At 45.9% G+C, this 7,129-nt stretch overlaps 1 non-coding gene across 1 annotated transcript; it reads left to right on the top strand.

Annotated features, from left to right (window-relative positions):
- The first annotated feature begins 6,573 nt into the window (after positions 1-6,573).
- On the top strand, positions 6,574-6,646 carry trnak-cuu (transfer RNA lysine (anticodon CUU)). Its single transcript has one exon. It is a non-coding gene; the product is annotated as a tRNA-Lys (tRNA).
- Positions 6,647-7,129: the final 483 nt, after the last annotated feature.

Below are 7,129 nucleotides of genomic sequence, written 5' to 3'. Positions count from 1 at the left end.
AGGTTCGAGTCCCCATGTAGCGCTTATCCACTACTTCAACCTACAACTCCCATATTGTATGCCTGGGAAAATTTGGACCCCACACTAAGCAAAACCCTATCCTATTTGGTTGGTTCATATTGGTGTGTAACAAGGTTAATCACAGACTAACTCAAATCTCAAACCTTGGGCAAGTGGTACGAAACATTACACTGCACAGCATATTGTGACAAAACGGGATCAGACGCTACAGCACAAATCTTTATTCAACCATTCCTGCGCCAGAAACATCAATTGAAGATCGAAAAAATCTTTATCGGACCCGAAGGGATGGCGGCAGGGGTTGAATTATCCTCCCACAGTCAGAGCTTGTTTAGGGTTAAAGGGAGCGTTCCACACTGCACCCTTGCGGTTGCAGGCACACATAAACCCCAGGATTTCGGACGAATGGTTAAAAGAATGCAAGGATCCCCAGTACAAGAGGAATGGCACACACGTAATGGAACTTTGGGGCAACATGAAAGGGGGGGAGGCTATTCTGTCAAGTTGAATGGGAAAATATACTTCGATGCTTTCTTAGAAGAAAGGATGCTCTCAGACACTCGCTTCCCAGTACGACAAAGCACAGCAGAGCTTCTTGCTAAAGTTCCAGAACAACTATGGTCTACACACGCTAATGAAGTAGGAAGGATGCTCACCGCACAACCCTATAAGGTAGCGATCAATTCAACCGCCCCGCTCCCCAAGAAGCCTCAATACCCCTTGTCCCCAGCCGCAGAACAAGGTATTGAGCCAGGCAATAAGTCACTGCTGGCCCAGGGAGTAATCGTTCCAACTAGAAGTCCATGTAACACACCGATCTTTCCGGTGCAGAAGCCCAATAGTGACAAATGGAGATGTGTCCAAGACCTACGAGCCGTGAATCATTCGGTATTCCCAACTTATCCAGTGGTACCCAACCCGGCAATTATACTTGCCAGTATTCCGGCATCATCAACGTATTACACAGTAGTTGATCTGTGTTCAGCATTTTTCTCAATACCCATTCATCCAGAGTCCCAATTCCTGTTTGCCTTCACGTATAAAGGACGCCAATATACGTGGACAAGACTCCCGCAGGGATTTACCGAGAGCCCTACCATATTCTCACAGTGCCTAAAGAGGGATCTGGAAGATGTAATTTTACCAGCAGGTTCTACACTTGTGCAGTATGTTGACGACTTATTGCTCGCCTCACCCTCCAAATTGGCCTGCGAAACGGACTCCCTTGTGTTATTAAAAGCTCTGGCCTCGAAAGGACACAAGGTGTCAAAGGCAAAGTTACAATTTGTCTCAGAAAAGGTTCGGTATCTAGGGCACGAATTGGTCAGAGATACGAGACAATTGACACAAGACCGAGTAAAGCAATCTGCTCTGCCCCACTACCAGTAACCAAGAGAGAAATGAAACACCTCCTCGGCATGACAGGATACTGCCGGCAATGGGTTACGAGTTATTCCGAGATTGTTAGACCACTGTTAGACATGTCCATGCCCGCACTACCAGAGAAGTTGATTTGGAATGAGGTATCCCGGAATGCTTTTCAGAACCTTAAACAGTCCCTCACTACAGCACCCGCCTTGGGATTACCAGATTACACTAAGCTATTCAACTTATTTGTGCATCACAAGTCGGGTTTTGCACAATCGGTTTTGACTCAGTTACATGGGGACAGGCAGCGGCCGGTAGCGTATTTCAGTACCCAACTAGATCCAGTGGCACGCGGACTACCAGGATGTCTTCCTTCGTTGGCAGCAGCTTATTATGCTAGACAACAGGCTCAGACAATAACTCTAAATCATCAGACCATTTTGTATATCCCACACTCTGTCGAGATTTTACTTACTAAATGTGCCACCCAACACCTAACCTCCGCAAGAACCACTAAATACGAGGTCGAACTGTTATCAAATCCGAACTTTATCATCAAAAGATGTACTACCTTAAATCCAGCCACTCTACTCCCCACGGAAGACGACGGCGAACCCCATTCATGTGAAATGGTAACCAAATTAGTGACTAAACCACGTATCAATCTAACAGATGTACCAATGTGTAACCCTGATCTAGTGTACTATGTTGACGGATCAGCCTTACGAAATGATAGGGGCCAATCTAGAGCGGCTTATGCAATTGTAACTCAGTTTAATGTTGTCGAAACAGCCTCTCTTCCAGACTCCCCTTCAGCCCAACAAGCCGAATTGTTTGCGTTAACTCGAGCCTGTATTCTGGCTGAAGGACACACAGTTAATATCTACACTGACTCCAGGTATGCTTTTGGGGTATCACATGACTATGGACAAATTTGGAAGATTCGCGGGTACCTGACTTCTTCAGGAACCCCTATCAAAAATGCAGAACAAGTGGAAACTCTCCTGCGAGCCATTCAATGCCCTTTGAAACTTGCCATTATCAAATGCCAAGCACATACAGGCCAGTCGAATGAGGTGGCACTTGGGAATGCCAGAGCTGATAATGCAGCTAAGTCAGCAGCTCTATCGAAAGGGGGGATGCAGGTGTCATTGTTCCCACTAAAGAAAAATAATTGCTCAGACCCGCCACCCACTAGTAATGACGTGCTGGCCTTTCAGACACAGGCCAGTACGGAGGAGGTGGTGACCTGGACGAAGGATCAATGTTATAAAAATCCAGAAGGAATATGGGTTCACCATGACGGCTGCGTGGTGGCCCCTAGATCCTTACTTCCATGGATTGCCCGATGTGTTCATACATTCACACATGCAGGCAAAGGGGGATTGGCAGATTATATTTTGGCAATTTGGTATGCACCAGGTATTTCGGCAATTGCAAAACAAATCTGTGAAAATTGTGTTACCTGTCAGACAATGAATCCGGGTAAGACGGAAAAAGTAGAATCTGCCTCCCACCCAAATCCAGTCGGGCCTTTTGTACATTTACAAATGGATTTTATTGAATTACCTATGTGTATGGGATTCAAGTATGTATTAGTTATTGTAGATGTGTTCTCGAGATGGATTGAAGCCTTTCCATGTAAAAAAGCCGATGCCACTACTGTTGCTAAATGTTTGTTAAAAGAAATTGTACCGCGCTTCGGAATCCCTGCTAAGCTTTCCAGTGATAATGGGTCACATTTCACGGGAACTGTTATAAGAGAAATGTGTAAAGCTTTACAGATTAATCAACGTTTTCATTGCAGTTATCATCCACAATCAGCTGGACTTGTTGAAAGATATAATGGAATGCTTAAAAATAAGCTGGCAAAACTATGCAATGACACTGGACTGAAATGGACAGAACTGCTGCCCTTAGCTTTGATGGTAATGCGATCTGCAACCAACAGAACAACAGGCCTGTCACCGTATGAGATAGTTATGGGACGTCCCCAACGACTACCTTTTACAGCACCATTTACTGCAAAACAGATGGACATCCACAAAATGGAGGAAAATATGTTGAATTATTGTATTGCACTAACCAATTGTATTTCCAGCTTTCATTCACAGGTCAAGGAAGCCCAAGTCAAGCCAGCGGAAGGGAAGTGTCATAACCTGGAGCCAGGGGAATTCGTTTGCATCAAGATTTTTAAAAGGAAAAGCAGTCCACAGCCAAGATTCGAAGGACCATACCAGGTCTTGCTGGTGACCAATACTGCAATCAAGGTAAAGGAAAGACCAACATGGATCCACGCATCCCATTGCAAACGGGCACCCGACCAGGAGGAAGGGACGAAGGAATCAGAGGAACAGAAAAAGGAAGACTGAATAAGGAACTGAATGGACTATGGGGACTGATGGTGCTGGGCTTGACAGGGTTTTACTTCACATTATTGATTACACCAGGGGTACAGACCCGCCACCGAAGGGAATTGCATGTAAACGTATTTATGGCACTGAGTCATAGGTATGCTCAAGAAAGAAACTTGTCGAGTTGTTGGATATGTTCCCATGTACCTGTCCACTCCAGGGGGGGTATTCCCCTGAGATCTGTCCCCTTTAACGAATCAGAAATGGTAGAATGGTTGACAGTGCAAAACAGGACAAAACTAACTAAGGGGCCAGAAACGAAGGAGCAAACAGAATGGAGGTCGGCAGGGTATAAACTTACAGCCTTCCAGGGATGGTACCAGCCCAATTATGATAATAACCATCAGCCTCCCTTCCTAAGCATTACTCCCAGAATAGGAAATCCTGAAGGTATAATATGCCTAGTGAGTAATGAGACTAAAGGACCAGGATCTGACGCCCTATAATTGCACCTACTTTATTTGTGGCCATAAAGCCTACCCATGGTTACCAGCCAACTGGACAGGGTCCTGTTACTTAGGATATGTGGTACCCCTTATCAGATCAGTAAGGACTCTAATGGAGGCCTATGGAAGTCATAAATTTAAACGGGATTTGACGTGGCTAAACGGAATATTCAAGGTAATGGTGCCACCCTATGGAATATCATCGATTGAATGGCAGTTACGGGAACTGGCTAACTTAGTAGAATCAGTAGCCAATGCAACTTCCCAAGCCTTTGAAGGGATAAATGACGAAATAGTAGCTGTTCGAACAGTGGCTCTCCAAATTCGTATGGCCTTAGATTATCTCCTAGCCAAGGAGGGAGGAACATGCGCATTAATAGGTGAAGAATGCTGTTCGTATATCCCAGATAAATCAGAAGATATCGGCAGTCTAGCTGAAAACATCAGGATGGTTGGGAGCCCTGGGGAAATCTGTGGTACAGGGTTTGATCATATTCCTGCTGATAGTCTTCGCCTGTATCTATTATTTGTCGTCGTTAAGTGTTGCTGTGCCAGGGTGGGAGAAACGATGTTACCTACCGATACCACGGCTAGAGTTATGGTGGCAACAACTGCTGAAGGCTCTTGTGTGGAAATGGAAATGGAGAGACTGTACAAGATCAGAATGGATTGCGTTGTCCTTGTGAAGGACAAAATGGGGGAATGTGGAAAGTATTTTAATCTAAGCTGATACCATACGGTATTTGTGTGCCTTTTGATTAAAATGGAGTCCTGGCCCTTCCAGAACTTTCTGCATTTTAGCAGTCAGCTTGCATAAACAGCTAAACCTGCTGTTAGATGGCTGATGGCCATCAGACAGCTAGGAGACAAGTCATGCTGAGACAAGTGACCCCCCATGGTGCTCTCCTATTGTCTACACTACAGGAGTTCCACGTCACCCCACCCTTATCTTCTAGCCATTATCTCTCTCCGAGACCTCATCCATTTGATGCAAACAGATAAACTGACCAGGAAATTGAAACAATCCTGACACAATACAAGACAGGTGATAGCCCATTACCTATGACTCATGGAGTAATGGCCGTTTGGCTTTCTGATAACCCTGACAAAAGGAAATATCTGGACACCATGTCAGGACCAGGATATAGTAAATAACTCTTTATCTGTATTCACTGACTGTGAGACAGAGCAATACACAGCGAGAGGCCAGAACATTGGTTTTACTGTATAAATATCTTGTTAAACTGAACCATTTCGGAGGTGTTCACTTAGCCCTTGACTGAGTGCGACCTACCCCTTGCGAGCAAGTAAATTAAATAGGAAACTTCTCCCGGAGCTGTAAGTGTCAGAGTCATTCTTTTCGGAGGTCGAGATTTCGAAACCCTGGGCCCCTGGCCCTGAACTCATGCCGCCCCTGGGCCTCGATCACATTCCTCCCCAGTCTCTCGCTGCTCCTGCTATACCTGCCCACGCTCCAATCACCGACCTGGACTTTGATGACGTCACTCTTCGCTGCCGTCGCCCTCCTGCACCAGCTCGCGCTGTACCTTGCCGTGGTACACCACCACGCTGCTCCCAGGCCGCCGCTCTCCGCTCCTTTTATGGCCCCGACCTGCCGCTGGTGTTCCCACGCAGGTCGGGGCCTCCACGCTGCTCCCAGCAAATCCAGTTACACCCCGTGTCACCGCACAATTCTCAGCTGTGATTGTAAGCTGACTATATTTAAAGCTATCGCAGAGGCTGCTAGCAGTGTTCCCTGGTAGTCTAGTGGTTAGGATTTGGTGCTCTCACTGCCGTGGTCTGGGTTTGATTCCCGGTCAGAGAAAGCATTTTTACAAAGCAAGCTGACAAATATATTTCAAGTCTGTGAGATACTGAATAATTGTTTCAATCATCATAAATCCACCCACATGTGTTGCACACTGAAGGAAATACAAATATGTTTTCTGAGTGACTGTTGAATTTTTATAACTTTTTATACAACCGTAGAATCAGCAGAAAAACAGGATATTCAGCCCATAGCACCTAATATTCCGCCCATAGTGCAAGAGTAAGGAAGTCTTGCTCCAATTGTGCAGGGCCCTGGTGAGACCACACCTGGAGTACTGCGCACAGTTTTGGTCTCCTTATCTGAGGAAGGATATATTTGCCTTGGAGGTGGTACAACGGAGGTTCACCAGGTTGATTCCTGGGATGAGAGGACTGTCCGATGGTGAGAGATTGTGCAGAATATGCCGACACTTGCTGGAGTTTCGAAGAATGAGAGGTGATCTCATTGAAACAGACAATATTCTGAAGGGGATTGACAGAGTAAATGTTGAGAAGCCCGGCTAGCTCAGTCGGTAGAGCATGAGACTCTTAATCTCAGGGTCGTGGGTTCGAGCCCCACGTTGGGCGTTTACTTTTCATTAAACTTTTATGTTGCTTTCGCGGGTAAATATCATTAATGAACCCATGATCTTCTTTTGCACAATGATAAACATGCGAACTGAGGGAGAGTTGATAATTTAATCAAATATTGAAAGCAGCGCCTCAGACCGCTTGGCCGTCCTTACTGTTAGATGCTCCAGTTACAAGTTATTACTCTGGAAAGTTTCAGACCGGGTGCTTGTTCAGGGCAGCTGGAAGGCCCAGTGACCGGGATAACCTCTCCCCCGGGGTTTTCCTGAGCCTGTGCTCGGTGCACGGGGAGCTTTGGCCCGGGTCTGAGGTAGCTTGCATCCCAGGGATGGACAATAACCCTCTGAGCTCTGGAACTGGGGAAAAGCGAATAATTAATCAGTTGTTTGCGGGTTTCAAATGCAGCTTAGATCTGCTGGTGTCAACCGATAGTGTTGTTTCACAGAATGAAAGAAATGCTGAAAGGGACAGTCAAAACTT

This window comes from Pristiophorus japonicus, unplaced genomic scaffold, assembly GCF_044704955.1.
Source record: "Pristiophorus japonicus isolate sPriJap1 unplaced genomic scaffold, sPriJap1.hap1 HAP1_SCAFFOLD_163, whole genome shotgun sequence".
NCBI classification, from domain to species: Eukaryota; Metazoa; Chordata; class Chondrichthyes; family Pristiophoridae; genus Pristiophorus; species Pristiophorus japonicus.
The sequence above is the reverse complement of the archived record's forward strand: the minus strand, read 5'-3'. Positions and strand labels throughout refer to the sequence as shown.